The 15560-nt window shown below is 38.9% G+C and overlaps 1 protein-coding gene across 2 annotated transcripts in view; it reads left to right on the top strand.

Moving 5' to 3' along the window:
* The first annotated feature begins 2872 nt into the window (after positions 1 to 2872).
* Stag1 (STAG1 cohesin complex component) overlaps positions 2873 to 15560 on the top strand; it is a 372311-nt gene continuing 359623 nt past the window's right edge. The window contains exon 1 of one of the 2 annotated variants that reach the window (XM_077795277.1): positions 2873 to 3057. The gene's annotated coding sequence lies outside the window, so the exon portion shown is untranslated. The remainder of the gene's footprint in view (positions 3058 to 15560) is intronic. The other variant, XM_077795281.1, reaches the window with a different exon arrangement.

Raw genomic sequence — 15560 nt, 5'->3', positions numbered from 1 at the left:
AAAAAAAAAGTCAAGTATGGCCTTATAATTTAGAGCCTGGGGACTATGTAATTATTTACAAACACCAGTTCAATTTGTGTGAGGGCAAAATAAAGAAAGTGTTAGGTTTCTACATACTTAGAAAGTTGATTATTTATGCTCTTGGATAATTTTTAATTTTTTTTTAAAGTGCTAGGCTGGGAATATAGCTCCGTGGTATAGCACATGCCTCAAGAGGCCCTGCCTGCATGAGATGAGGGGTAAAGGGCTGAGGGGGAGGAGAGAAGCTAAAAAATACTTAGCAAAATATTACCAGTAATAACACAAATGGATTTTTTTGATGGTGGTGGTAGGTGGTGACTGAAGCCAGGGCCTCACACATGCTATACCCCTGACCTGTTCATTTTAAATTTTTGGACAGGGTCTCCCTAAGTTGCCCAGGTTGGCCTTGAATTTGTGATCCTCCTGCCTCAGCTTCTGGAGAAACTACCATTATAGGTGTGTACCACCATACCTGGCTACAGATGACATTTTAATATATTAAATAGTTTAATACTCAACAATCTATTGCTATTTCCATCTTACAGATGAAGAAACTGAGACACAGAGATCTGCCCAAAGTCATACAGCTTTCCAGAACAGTCTGGTTCCAGAGTCCATGTTCTTAATCACTGCACTATGCTGAAATCGCAATGTTATTAGGAGATTAGAATGTTCAAATAAGAGAGAGAAAATGTTAGTTTATTTATTTTTCCAGTATTGATGATTGAATCCAGGGGTGTTCTACTGCAGAACTATATCCCCAGCCCTTCTTTCATTCATCTGCTTTTGAGGAAGGGTCTTACTACATTGTTGAACCTGGACTAAAACTTGTTATTCTCCTTCCTCACCCTTCCAGTATTACAGGCAGGTAACACTGAGCCTGTCTTAGAGAATTAATTTTAAATGCTTAATTTTGCAATGGAGCTTCCTGGAAAGTACTTGTAAGGAAAAGGTAGGAAGATTAAAAAATTAATTTTGGGGAGACTTTCAAGAGAAAGAATGTATTACATAACAGAGCTAGGGGTTGAACTACAGGATGGAAGACTGAAGTGAAGTTAGAAAAGGAATCAGAGACCAGTAAATCAGGTAAGTATAGATCCAGGGATTGAGAAGTGTTAACTGTAAAGGAAGGTTGATAGTAACTGGAGGGAACTGACAGCACTGTTTTTTTTTTTTTTTTTTTTTTTTCTTTAAGACAATGGAAACTGGAAAAACAGAAGGAAGAAGCCAGAGAATAAAATACTGAATACTGAGGATGTAACACTATAGGGAAATAGTAATGGAACAAGGAACTTGAAAAGCAGGACACACACCATTTAGGCAGGATAGACTGTGGAGAGAAGGGCAGAGGGAATGCCTTAATTCGCTGAGAAATTTTGAGATCCTGGTCGGGATCATGGTTACAGATATCTGAAGATGGAGAGAATGTCAACCCATTGTTGGAATTGCACAGCTTTTAGCCTAGGAAAATAGATGAAGTCATCTATTAGCCTAATTTGGCACTTTTAACAAGGAAAGCTAGAAACAGGCTTTGCAGAGCAACAATAGGAAGCCAACCAGACTAGTAAATATATATCTATAAATAGTGTTATCTAAAAATCTATGAAAGTCCAGTCACAAATTCATACCCGACTTCCTTCAGTGAAAAGCCACCACACACCACCTTCCAACGCCTAACAGAAACCAGGAACAAGGATGATAACTAGAGATTAGCCCTCAAGAATATAATGGAGTTGAGCGAGTATAAGGTAATACTGGAAACAGAGCAGTCTATTCTGATGGAGAATTGAGTCACAAATGGGCTGATGACCTGGGAGAGTAAGGATTCACTTTTGTTGAAAAAAGTTGAAAGCAGGTGAAAGGTAGAAGCCATGGTCAGGGATAGGCAGGTAGAGAGCAAAGGGAAGCTGTGAGGTCCAACAAAACAGCTGTGTCAAGATTTCACGGTAGTGACTTTGTCCCTAGCCCACTGGAGGGCTAAGAATCTCACGTCCATTTCAGAACCACTGACAATACTACTAGGATGCAGTAGGAGAAACCGAATTCCAAAGCTGAGTCTCTATTTTCCCAGTCTAGCTGCATTACCGGCTCACTAACTAGCCAATGCTGCCGCCTTATGCAAAGCCGGCACCACGGAGAGACTGCTACACAGAGGCAGGACGACGCCAATCGGCCTGGAGCGGGCAGTGTTCCGTCCAGAGCCGTGGCGAGGGAGGTCCCAAACAGTTCTGGGAACCTACTCCCCTTGGCTCGAGGAAAGCACCTCCCCAACAATAAATCGCTAATACAATGCAAAGCCCGGAGTTCTTCCTAAGACCGGGAGGGGCTGGAGCAGGGCTCCGAGCGAACGTTCCCTTCCGTTTCCGCAGCAGGCCAGGCGGGCAGCGGGAAACTGGAGCGGAGGGAGGGAAGAGCTAGCCCCCGACCTGGGGAGGGGCCTGGGTGAAGAAACGGGGGCGGGTTCCTTCCCAGGTCTCCGAGCAGCTCTAAAAATGGCGGGCGGCAGCTCTGCGAGTGGGACGCGCAGGCGCCAGTGTTCGTCCTTCCGCCCGCCGCGGGTGGCCCACGAACAGTCCACAGCGGCCTCATCCAGAGCTCTCCGCCGCTCGCAATTGGCGGAGCTGGGCAAGCGCTCCATGCGGGGGCGGAGCCGCCACGCAGCGGCCACGTTTCCCGCCCCGCTGGTGCGCGTGCGCGCAATCCCCTCAGGAAAGCGTTTGCGCGCGCCCCCGCCGCGGCCCCCAGCTCGCGCTTCAGCTCCCTCCCCTTTCCGGGCAGGCCAGTCCCGTCAGCAAGGCAGTGAGCACCGCGGCCAGCAGAGGGCGGTCCGGACCCAAGTCTGCAGCGGCGCCATTGGCGTGTGGAAAATGCCACCAGATGGCGGGTTAGGATTGCAGCTCCGTTGAAGGCGCGGCCCCCGCTCCCGAACCCCCGGCGACCACCCCGTAACAACCCCCCCACATCGGGAATAACACACCGGAGACTTTTGGGGGGAAACTAGGTCGACGGCCGGCAGCGCCCGGATGGGCAGCTGAGGTGAGTGCGGGCGGCGGCGACGGCGGCGGGGGGCGGGAAAGAGGGGGAATGCGGCGGCAGCGGCGCGGGGGCTGGAAGCGCCGATCCAAGATGGAGGCCGGGCGAGAGCTAGAGAGCGCGAGCGGGGAGCGGGCTGGCCGGGCGCGGGCCCCGCGCGGGGGAGGGAGGCCGCGCGGGCCTGTGCGGGGCGCCGCGGTCGCGGGCCGTCCGAGCTCCCGGGTAGGCGGCTGTGGGCGCGGCGGGCACCCCAGCGCTCCTGTCTCTGCCCACCCCTCCCGCTGGCCCCGAAAATTGTGCCCCCGCCCGCCCGGGCACTACGGCGACAGGCGCGGAAGCCTTTGTGGCGCGCTCGGGCCCGCCGCCAAGCCCGCCCTCCGCCCCCCCGCCCAGGCTCTCCGGACTCGCCCGCGCCCGGCGGGGCCGGGCCGAGGCGGGCTGGCGCGAATGCCTTCCGCCGCCCTGCGTTTCTGCGGTGTTTTAGCGGCGGCGGCGTCACATGACGACGAGCTCGCCTCCGCGGAGGGGCCTGGGGGTCGCTCGGCGCGGCGGCTGGCCCAGGCCTCTTGTTGGCGGGGTGGGGCAAAGGCTGTTGACTGGGGGTGATCGGGCGTCGAAGCCGGGCTTTCCCGCTATCTACCTTCCCCGCCCCCGACGGGGGCCTCCTGGCGAAACGTGTCCAGGCCTGAGCACTGCCCCGCTAGTTTGCCAATCTCCCGGGAGACGAGGCCAATAAAAGTTGTTTTCCCTCCTTTCTCGGGGTGGGGGCGGGGTGAAGAGCTGGGAAACTGGAGAGCCCGGAGTTGGACCTAAGCCCCACTCGCAGGGTCCGAAGTGGGTGCCGCTTGTGTGCAGTAGGGACCAAGAAATTTTCATATTTTTAGGATTGTCACGTCACCCCATCTACCCACATTTGAAATGTTATTGATTCTCTTCACATTGCATGCAGTCGTGCCCCAGGCGTATAAGTCATGGGATGGTTTTGGAAGCTTGTAGACGCAAAAACAGTGCTGTTTGTGATAGCTAATTATCTGCTGTTAAAGTTGGTGTTAAAGAGGGTGGATGTAGTTTCTTCTTTCTCGGGGTTGTGACTGGAAATGACTTTGTTTTGCAGTTTAGCAAAAATAGTGTTTGCGAAAGTACCTCAATTGGCATAAAGTTGTGTGATTGCATCTTAGGTGGAATTTGAATGTGACTCCCTACCTTTAGTTTTCCATATTTTAAGAAAATTGCAAACTGATGTTGAAGCGCTTATGGAAATGTACAGAAGAGTGGAAAATAAGAATGACTCCTTTCTTGTATAATACGTTGTAACACGTTTTCTATATTGTGTGAATTCAGTCTAAAAAATTTTGACTAAATAGGGAAATACTAAAAGAACCAGAAATGTTATTTCCTTGCTTTTGATTTTTGATAATGTGTCACAAATTATTACCCAAAGTTCTAGGAAATGTACAGATGTGTTGGTATTTTTTTCTATAAATTTAAAAACGTACTTTGAGCAAACCAAATTCATTGAGATAGTGATCTACCAGTGGTCCCTTTTACAAGCAAACTACTTTTCAGTAGAATACTTTCTGTGTCTACTTTAGTTTTAACATTCTGAAAAAGCTAGAGGGAATTAAGTAGATGTGAAATATGGAAAATTGTTACTAGGATTACCTCTGTGAAGAGAGCACTACAATTACTGTCGATTTGAATGGCTCTTCTACAGCCTTAAGGAATTGTAGCGTATGGGAGAGGGAATGAGCTGAAGTTAACTTGGAACATTCCCATGGTTTATAGTCTTCGGGATTTTATTTTTTTGAGTCTTACTTCCCTCATCTCGAAAATGGGAGTAATCTAGTGAATATTTATCAAGATATGTGCAAAAGCCTTTTTTATTAAAGTCTTAGAACTTAAAACTTACACAAATTTATATAGTTGTGATATTTTTTCTTTGATTGTAGGCCTGTATAATTTCATAATCTCAGTGCTATATAAGGAGATATAATGTACTCTGGGGAAAGACACATGCCTTTCCCTTTTTCTTTGGCTTATATCCTTATTGAGAAGTGTGTATTAGTTTTGTCCTGATGCATAACATAATACAAACTTAGTAGCTTAATACCCATTTATTTCAGTTTCTATGGGTCAGAATTTCGGGTGTGGTATAGCTGGACTTTATTAATATCGGGATGAAATGAAGGTATCATGTATAGCTGTAATTCTTATTTGTGGCTAAGGTTCTTTTCTAAGGGTACTACCTGTTGGCAGAACCAATTTCCTTGTGACTATATGATTGAAGTCCCCATCTTCCTCCTAGTTGTTGGCCAGGAACTGCTCTCAGTTCTTTGCTATGTGGCCATATAGGCAGCAGTTTACAGAATGGCTGTTTGCTTTTGCTTGGAATCAGGAACCATTCTCTCTGACTCTTCTGCCTCTGACTCCCCTTTAAGACTGTATTTAAAAGTAACCTGATTAGGACAGGTTTACCCAGATAATCTTTTTGCCAAATTTAACTGATCAATGATCTTAATTACATAGGCAGGAATCTTGCCATGTAATAGTCATAGGAAATTTATTTCATTATATCTACAGATCTCTCCTACATTTAAGGAAAGGGGATTATATAAGTGTGTGGGTCATTTTAGTGGTCTAAGAATTTTGCTTATCATGAAGAAAAAGTATCTTCAAGTTTGCCTCTTTAGAATCTGGACATACAAGGACAGGACACAGGCAGAGCAATAGCCCCCACTTGATCTTCCTTAATTTCTTTACTAATAATTATTTTGTCTTCCTCAATTTTCTGGTACCTCAGCTTAAGTGCCTCCTTCTAGAAAAAGCTTTTGATTTCATTTAGAGAAAATTATAAACAAAAACTAAGATTAGGACTGGGCTTGTGGCTCAGCGGTAGAATGCTTGCCTAGCACATGCTAGGTCCTGGGTTTGATTCTCAGCACCAGGTAAAAATAAATAAATAAAATAAAGGTATTTTGTCCAACTACAACTAAAGAAAATCATTAAAAAAAAAACTAAGATTAAAAATTTTAAGAGGGAGGAAGACATTGGGAAAAAGATGTAATTCTTGCTGTTCTTAGATACTTGTTTTATTCATTTGATACATGATGCTGAATCTCAGAAAAGTTAAGGAATTTTAATGTTTTAGATCACATTTCTGTTAAGTGACAGGTAAATTCACATACTCATTGCATCAGACAGTTGTGTGATTGGTCCAGAAGCTTGTAGAATTCTTAGGAATAGTTATTCGAAAGTATTAAGAGGTAGCAGAAGTTTGTTATGGTATGTGCTTTGTCAGTCCAAGGAAAATCATTTTCAGGGAAGAGGCAGGCTCTTGCCTAGAATGTGCAAGGCTTTGGGTTTGATTTGTAGCAGCAGCAACAGCAGCAGCAGAGCTGGCGTGTGCGCGCGCACATAGGATAGTTTTAGCTAAGGATATCAAGCTTTAACAGATATAAGCAGGTGTTTAATAGATATAAACAGAGCCATGGTTGGTGGTGTAGATTAGAGGCCCTGGTTTTGATCCTCAACACCATAAATTTTTTTTTCTTTAGGGAGATAATTGCTTAATTTAATATAGATACATATAATGGCTTGGTAAATTTTTTGTTGATCAAAGAAAAATAGAATTCTTTGGAATTCCAGTGACTCTTGCTACTTTGGTACTCTGTAGGGAAAAGAAGTGGGAAGCAAAAACCTAAAAAAGGTGCTCTTGCATAAGCTATAGAATGACATGATTCTTGAGGTAGGAATTAATGGTTGTGTCTTCAGAGAAGGAGGGGCTGGTTTTCTGTCATTTTGCTAGTTAAAAGAATAGGATCTCAGCTTCCTACCTTAGTGCTGAGAGAAATCTTTATTGAAAAATACATGATTCTTTTAAAATGACCTTTAAGTAGGTCATAGTTACATCAGTTGGTTTTATGGTACCTTCTCCACATAAGGCATTCCTTTTCTCATATTTTTCTCTTTTTCTTAATCTCTTACCAAACACTATTTGAAGAACATCTCAAGTTCTGCCTTGTATAATCCTTTGTGCTGTGAGCTTAAATGATACACCAATGAGTTGCCCAAATGATCTATGGAATTTTACTATAATTAGCTTCTAACAAGTTAAAAAAGACATTAACTTTTGCATTGTGACTTTCTACAAACACATAAAATGAAAATAAAAGTGAAACAATTTTTAACCTTTGTTCAGGGCATTCTAATTCTGATTTTTTTTTTTTAATTAAGAATGGTTGCAACTTAACTGTTGAGTCAGCAGCTCATAGTTGGAAAAGTGTTGATTTGTAGTCTCATTAGGAATCAGGCAAGTGCAAAGTAGAACTTTGAAAAGGAATCATTTCACTTGGATCAGATTGACAAACATTAAAAAGTTTGATAATATCAAGTGTTGTCTGAAATTCTGGAATGTGGAGAAATTAACTACCACTTTTGGAAAGAGTGTAAATTGATAATATTTTATGAAAGATGAAAGTTTTTTTTTAATAAAGTTGAAGATAACCTGTACTTTAAACCTAGTACTTTCTTTATATTCCTGATGATGGAAAGTTTTGTTCTGTATACCAGAATATATGAACAAAATGTTCACAGTAGCCTTATTTGCGGTAGCTAAAGTTGAGAAATAAACTCAGTGTTCTTTTATGGTAGAATGGATAAACTTTTGCTTTTCAAAAGTTAAAATAATCTTGGTTCTTGGGATAATCCAACTTAGCATATTCTCCTTTTGTTTTTACTAATATTCTGTTAGAAGACCTTGTACATTTTTTTCATATTGCTTTGTTATTTTGTCTGTCTGGTTCTGGTATTAAGATTATGATGGCCTCATAAAAGAGGTCAGGAAGTGACCATTATTTACTGACAGAGTTTGTATAATACTGGTCCTAATTCTTCCTTGAATGTTAGAATTTACCAGTGATACCATCTGGACCAGAATTTTCTTTGTGGGAAGATTTTTGGTAACACATCCAAATTCAGTTATAGGGCTATTCAGATTTTCTGTTTTATCGTGTGTCAGTTTTTTTGTCATGCATTTTTCTTAATTGTATATTTTATCTAATTTGTTATCAAAAGTTGTTCATAGGTTTCCCTTGTTATCCTTCTAATGCCTGTAGGATCTGTAGGGTAGCTCTTTAATTTCTGATGTCATTTGTGTGTGTGTGTGTTTTGTACCGGGGATTAAACCCAGGGTTGTTTAACCACTGAGCCACATCTCTAAGCCCTTTTTATATTTTATTTAGAGACAGGGTCTATCTATGTTGCTGAGGCTGGCTTTAAACTTGCAGTCCTCCTGCCTCAGCCTCCCAGGCCTCTCCATTCGGCTTTTTGAACCATCTAATGGTTTTTAAGTTTGCTATCTATTCAAATCAACTTTGCTAATTTTCTCTATTGTCTTTCTATTTCATTGGTCTGCCCTTTTGGTTTTCTTTCTTCACTTCCTAAATTAAGCCTTAGATCATAGATTTTAGATGTTTCTTGTTTTCTAATAAAAAACACATTTAAAGCTATAGATTTTCCTCTAAGCACTGTTGCATTCCATGAATTTTAACATTTTAATACATTTTTATTATTCAGGCTTAAATAGTTCTAATTTACTTTGCAATTGCTTTTATCTGTGGATTACCTAAAAGTATGTTGTTTTATTGTTATTTGAGGTTGTTTTTATTGGTTCATTTCAATTTTACAGCATGGTGGGTTTCATTGAGGCATATTCACATATACATAGCATAATTTGGATTTCAGTCCCCAGTAACCCCTGCAACCCCCCCCCTGCCCAATGGGTGGCCTTCTACTTTTATGGCATTCCGTTATTTCCTTGCTTTTTTCTTCTGCTTCCACATATGAGGGAAAACATACTTTTCTCTGAGTCTGGCTTATTTTGCTTAAAATTATAGTCTCTAGTTCCATCCATTTCCTTGCAAGTGACATAATTTTGTTCTTTGTGGCTAAATAAAACTTCTTTGCATATATATCACATTTTCTTCATTCATTCATCTGTTGATGGACATCTAGGTTGATTTCAAAACTTGGCTATTGTGAGTTGTGCTGCAGTAGACACAGGTATGCATATATCTCTAAAGCATGCAGACTTTAGTTCCTTTGGATAAATACCAAACAGTGTATAGCTGGATCATATGGTAGTTCTGTTTTTAGCTTTTTGAGGAATCTCCATACTGATTTCCATAGTGGTTGTACTGATTTCTTACCAACAGTGTATGAAAATTCCTTTTTATTTGGGATTGTTTTAGATATCTTATTGATTTCTAACTTAATTTCACTTTGAGGATACTCTGCATGATTTTAATTCTTTTGAATATATTAAATCTTGTTTTATGGGCCAGCATGTGGTCTATTTAGTGTGTGGCAAGAAAATGTATGCTGTACTGAAGTACTGTTGGGTAAGTACTTGTAAATTATAGATAGATTATGGTGTTTTGGTAATGTTTTTCAAATCATCTATGTGTTTACTGATTATTTTTTAGGGAAGGAGTCTTGTTTTATCAATTGTTGAAAGGAATGTTAATATATCCAAGTATGACTGGAATTATTTCTCTTTTGTCAATTTTTTCCTCAAGTATTTTGAAACTGTTATAAAACACATATAATTTATGATATTTTTGTCATTTTGATAAGTTAACCTTTTTATCATTATGAAATGTTCCTCTTTTGGTAATAATATTTGTCTTGAAATTTAATTCTTTCTGGTATTAATACAGCCATTCCAGGTAAGTCTTTTTTAAGAGTTTCTATAGTGAATATATCTTTTTCTATTTCTTACTTAAAACATTTTTTCACTATATTTAAAGTATATCTTTTGACAGTAGTATATAGTTCAGTATTGCTTTTTTCCTACCCATTCCAGCAGTATGAAAGTGGAATCTTTCAATTTTGATAAACATTAATTATGTGCTAATGCATGTCAAGAACTATGAAGTTCTGTGATTTTTACCCTACCTGCATGCTACCAGGTTAAGTTGCCATAGTTTAATGATTGCTGGCAGAAGCCATGAGACTCTTTAGTCAGAGATGAAGAATAATGTATTATAGCAATAGCCAGAGAGTTGGCATTTGCATCGAATCTCTGAGCCCTCTTTGCACATGGCAGTGGGAAGAGGTCCAGGTGAAACCTGCCCAGGCAGTAGTTACATTACAAAAGAAGAATCCCAAGCTTAGAGAAACTTAGATATTTTATAATGGGTAGTTAAATATGTCTTTTGCTCTGAGGGAGACCCTATAGCTCTTCCAAGTCTGTTTTCTAGGGAGTTATTGCCTCCATTTTCAAGATGTGTAGGAAACTGAGAAACTCAAGTATTGTCAAAGGTATTTTCTCAATTTCCCCTGTTATTTGCTTTTAAATTTTTCTACATGGTACTAGCCTGACTTTCCAGTATTATCTGTGCACAGTATTATCTATCTATCTATCTATCTATCTATCTATCTATCTATCTATCTATCTTTATTTATTTATGGTGCTGAGTCTTGAACCCAGCACCTCCCACATCCTAGGCTAGTTCTCTACCACTGAGCCACAACCCTAGCCCCATAAACATAGTATTTTTCTGTGCATTTTCTGCTTTCACCAAATTGGATTTCATACTTGGGTCCTTTCTTTCTATATCTTTGATTCTGGTGTTGGTAAGAAAAAATTCATCGAACATTTGCTTTATACCAATAAGCATTTTACAATAATGTTGTGAGGTAGTTATTGTTATGCTGATCTTATTACTGTTTTAATAAATTCAGATTAAATTTCCCAGATTTGTAATTAGGGAGGGATGACACATTGTGGAGAAACTTGTGGTATCTAATTTTCAATTTTAGTGGTAAGAACACGTAGTGTTTGCCTTAAAAACTTTTAAGCTGTAATCTAGACTCTTGTGTTTGTCCTGAACATTTGATAAAATTCACAAAGGACAAACAGAACAAGTGAACAGTGAATTGTAGGATCTGTGTAAAAATCTTTCCTCATAATTTCAGTGAATATTCATTACCCTCTTTGTCACTTATTGGATTTATTGTTGTCATGAGGGGTTAGTATGTGACAGTGGTCAGAAGGCACAAAATCCCCTGTAATGTTTAAGACTAATTGTCCCAAGGCCACACAGCTAATAAGTGATAACAGCTAGCATAAGAATGTTAGCTTAGTTGTAGAACCCTTAAAAGGTCATTTTTATTTCAGCCTCTTTTCTGTATGTTGAGTTCCTTTGCATTTTGAAGTTTACTTTATGGAGATTTGGTTTTCTTTTCTATTTACCATCTAATAGTTATGTTATTATGGATAGGATATTTAATTTATGAATAATTGTTTTATCTCTGTGATAGAAATAGTTAAAAGATTATTTCAAAAATAACTTTAAGATTATGTGTATTTAATGGGGTACATGTGATGTTTTGATATATATATATGTATATATATATGTATATAAATAAATATATATAAAATGTCCAACATTAATTATATATACTACCTCACAGAAGTTGTTGTTTTCTTTTTGTGGTGAGAATCCTTCAAATCTACTCCTAGGGGGTTTTCAAGTATACTTGTTACTAACTATAGTAACCATGTTGTACAATAGATCTTTTGACTTAGTCCTCCTATTTCTCTGAAATTTTGTATCCATTGACCATATCTTTCCAGTCCCCACCTCTACCCCCCAGCCTTTGGTAACCACCAATCTTCTCTGATTCTATGAGTTTTAAGTTTTTTTAGATTACAATGTGAGATCATACCTTATTTTTGTCTTTCTGTGCCTGGTTTATTTCTTTTAACATAATGTTTCACAGGTTCCTTCATGTGGTCTCAAATGACTGGGATAGTTAAAATTCTGTCAAATACCTTTTTTTTTTTGGTACTAGGGATTGAACTAGGAGTGCTTTATCACTGGGCTGCATCCCCACCCCTCACAAAGTTGTTTAGGGCCTCACTAATTTGCTGAGGTTGGCCTCAAACTTGGCAAGAAGTCCTCCTGCTTCATTCAGCCTCTTAAGTCTGGGATTATAGGCATATGCCACCACACCTACCTCAAATAAGGTTTTTTTTTTCTTAAACATTTATATTTTTAGTTGTAGCTGACACAATACTTTTATACTTTTATTTTATTTATTTATTTGTATGTGTTGCTGAGAATGGAACCAAATGCTTCACATGTGCTAGGCAAGTGCTCTACAACTGAGCCACAACTCCAGCCCTCAAATAAATTTGAGAATGTTTACCACTGAGAATTTAGGGAAAAAACAAACCTGTCTTCTGTTTTCTCACTCATCTATCAACACAAAAGACTTTCATGTTCTCTAGTATGTGGAGATTTCACCTTGTCACTGACCAATCAATTAATTCTGTAGCGGACATCATCTGGATATCCTTTTTTTTAAAAAAATTTTTTAGTGTAGATAGACACAATATCTTTATTTTATTTTTTATTTTTATGTGGTGTTGAGGATCAAACCCAGTGCTTCATGCGTGCAAGGCAAGCACTCTACCACTGAGCTACAACCCCCGCCCCTGGATATCCTCTTAATTCAATTCTGAGTAATTGAATTAATAATCAAGAGATAGTTTCAGATCCCATAGATTGTGGGCTTAGTCCCACAACATTGTCCCCCAACTTTCATTGCCAATTACAAGCTCTAGGTTGTTTTCCCTATGCTTCCCATGACCTCAAGTTTATTTATTTGCTCACAGAACTCTTGAGAAGCACTTAGTTTACTGGTGACAGAGGATATAAATGAAGAAATGCGTAGGGCCAGGCATATGGGAAGGGGTATGGAGCTTCTGTGTCCTCTCTGGACTTGCCACCTTCCAAGAAAATATGGAGGACATGTTTGGCTATCTGGAGGCTCACCTGAACTCTCTTTTGGGCTTTTACAGAAGCTTCATTATTCATGATTGATTATATTATTAGCTATTGGTGATTAGTTTAACTTTAGCCTCTCTTTTCTCTTGAGGCCGAGGAGTGAGGTTGAAAAACTCCAGTCCTCTAATAAGGCCATGGTCTTTCCTTGTAATTAGCCCCCATTCTGAAGCTATCTGGGGGCTGACAGGCCACCAGTCATTTCATTAGCACACAAAGACATCACTTTGGAGATTCCAAGATTTTAGGAAAGACCAAATACATATTTTGCAATGTTTCGTTGCTCAATATCTGGTAGTGGACATACAAAGTTGATAAAATATGTAGATTCTGTTCTTTAAAATGTAAATTTTGTTGAGTGATTAAAAATCAACCGAGGGGCTGGAGTTATGGCTCGCCTCTATGTGCAAGGCCCTGAGTTCGATCCTCAGCACCACATAAAAATAAATAAAGGTATTGTGTCCAACTATAACTAAAAAATAAATATTAAAAAAAAAACAACCAACCGAACAGGGCTGAGATTGTAAAGCGTTTGCCTAGCATATGTGAAACACTGGGTTCCATCCTCAGCGCTATGTACACACACACACACACACACATAATCAATAAATAAATAAATAAGTAAATAAATAAATGTGTTGTGTCCATCTATAACTTAAAAATTTAAAACAAAACCTCAAAGTAGTAAAACTAACGAACAGGGCTGAGATTGTAAAGCGCTTGCCTAGCATGTGTGAAGCACTGGGTTCCATCCTCAGTGCAATGTATACACACACACACACACACACACACACACACAAATAAATGTGTTGTGTCCATCTATAACTTAAAAATTTAAACCAAAACCTCAAAGTAATAAAACTAGCAGGATAATACATGAAGTGTTGTGGGTGCACTGAGGTAGGTTCAGGATATTTTTGCAAGCATAAAGTACAAAAGTAAGAGTAAATATCCTTCTTTGTGAGGTCCTCTCTTCACATAACAATAGATTGCATTTGTGTGTTAGAAAGTGACAAACAAGAGTTAGAATTTTTCAGCAGTCTTTTTATTTTCTAATCAAGATAACATTAATAATTAGGTACTACCTGTACTGTTTTCTTTGGCTGTCTGGGAAGATTTCTCTTCATAATTGTTGAATTAGTTTAAAGGTCAGGGTATAGATTGAGACATCACTGTCTGTCTCAGTCTTAGAAAGGTAGGGAAAAAAGTGTTTTATACATAATCAAGCATGAATATGACTTCTCTCATTTAAGCTACCTACTGTCCTTTTTTTACTGTTAAAGCTCAGTTGTCTCTTATTGTTATTTGACAGTTTTTCCCATCTAATTTAGTCTACCTGATTAGTCTACCTATAATCAGAGGTTGTTTTCCTCTTTAGCTCCATTTCTCTATTTACAAAGAAAGCAAATATACAGAAATTCTTGTGATTTAGCACAAGGTATAAAAGTTAAAGACCATTTTAGGCTTTTTTCTTTTGTACCTTAAATTAATTTTTTGGAAGAAAAATTAAATTGCTAGTTACAAATTAAAGAGCTTATATGTTCACAGATGAAGAAAGTACTGTCTGGGCTGGGATTATAGCTCAGTGATAGAGCGCTTGCCTAGCATGTGTGAGGCACTGGGTTCGATTCTCAACACTGTGTATAAATAAATAAAAATAAAATTCTATCAATAACTAAAAAAAAAAATAAAAATTCCATCATGTGATACATGATTAGGAAACCCATTGTCAGAGTTCTCTGGCGTTGGTATCACATTGTGTCAAATTCTAACTCTACCTCTTTCTAGTATGTAAACTTGAGCAAACTCATTAACCTTTTTAAACCTCAGTTTTCTCCTCTGCAAAATGGAAATAAAAAGAGTATTTACTCATGAGCTCTTGTGAGAGTTAAGAAGTTAGCTTTTAATCACTAGACTATTTTGTATTATACATAGATCTAAAGTACATAGATTTTAAACTTGAAAGGTGAATAAAGTTATCATCTAGATGACTGATAAGGTTACTTCCCAAAAGGAAAGAATTTGGGCTCACCATGTAGAACTAGGAATATAGATAAAAATCTTAATCAGAGTGATCAGAGGATTAAGTACTCTGCTGGTTAATTGAGTGATAAAGATAATAACTAGTGTTTTCTGCTTAATGTTAAGCATCTTTAAAAAAAATTAGACTCTTTTTCTTTCTTTAGACATGTTCTGAATTTGGCAAGACAGTGTTATGCTTCCTTGATAATTAAGTTTTTATAGTTTTATCAAGATTATTTATGAATATTAGGCCTTGCATGAATAATCCTGCAAACAAAAGCAGGATTTTATAAGTATTTTATAACTTCACTCTTCAAGTGAGTTTTTAGGTAAAATAAATGCTTTTTTCCCTCATAAAAGTGGGATATAGACAACAAAATTGTGGTTAACTGTTTTCTTTGTGAGTTGTGGATATTTAAATTTTAGTTTAAATTTTATTTAAATTTAATTTTATTTAAATATAAGGGTAACATGATGTAGAAGAGAGAAGTCTAATGTAGATGAGATTATAAGATCCAAGTTGGAGTCCTGCCCTTGCCCATGGTTTTGCATGTTAGGCAAACATTCTTATCCCTGAGCTACATCCCTAGCCTGAAATCTGAGTTTTAATTATAGCTGTGTCACTAATTAACT

This window comes from Urocitellus parryii, chromosome 2 (assembly GCF_045843805.1).
Source record: "Urocitellus parryii isolate mUroPar1 chromosome 2, mUroPar1.hap1, whole genome shotgun sequence".
NCBI classification, from domain to species: domain Eukaryota; kingdom Metazoa; phylum Chordata; class Mammalia; order Rodentia; family Sciuridae; genus Urocitellus; species Urocitellus parryii.
This window is presented reverse-complemented; position numbering and strand designations above follow the sequence as displayed.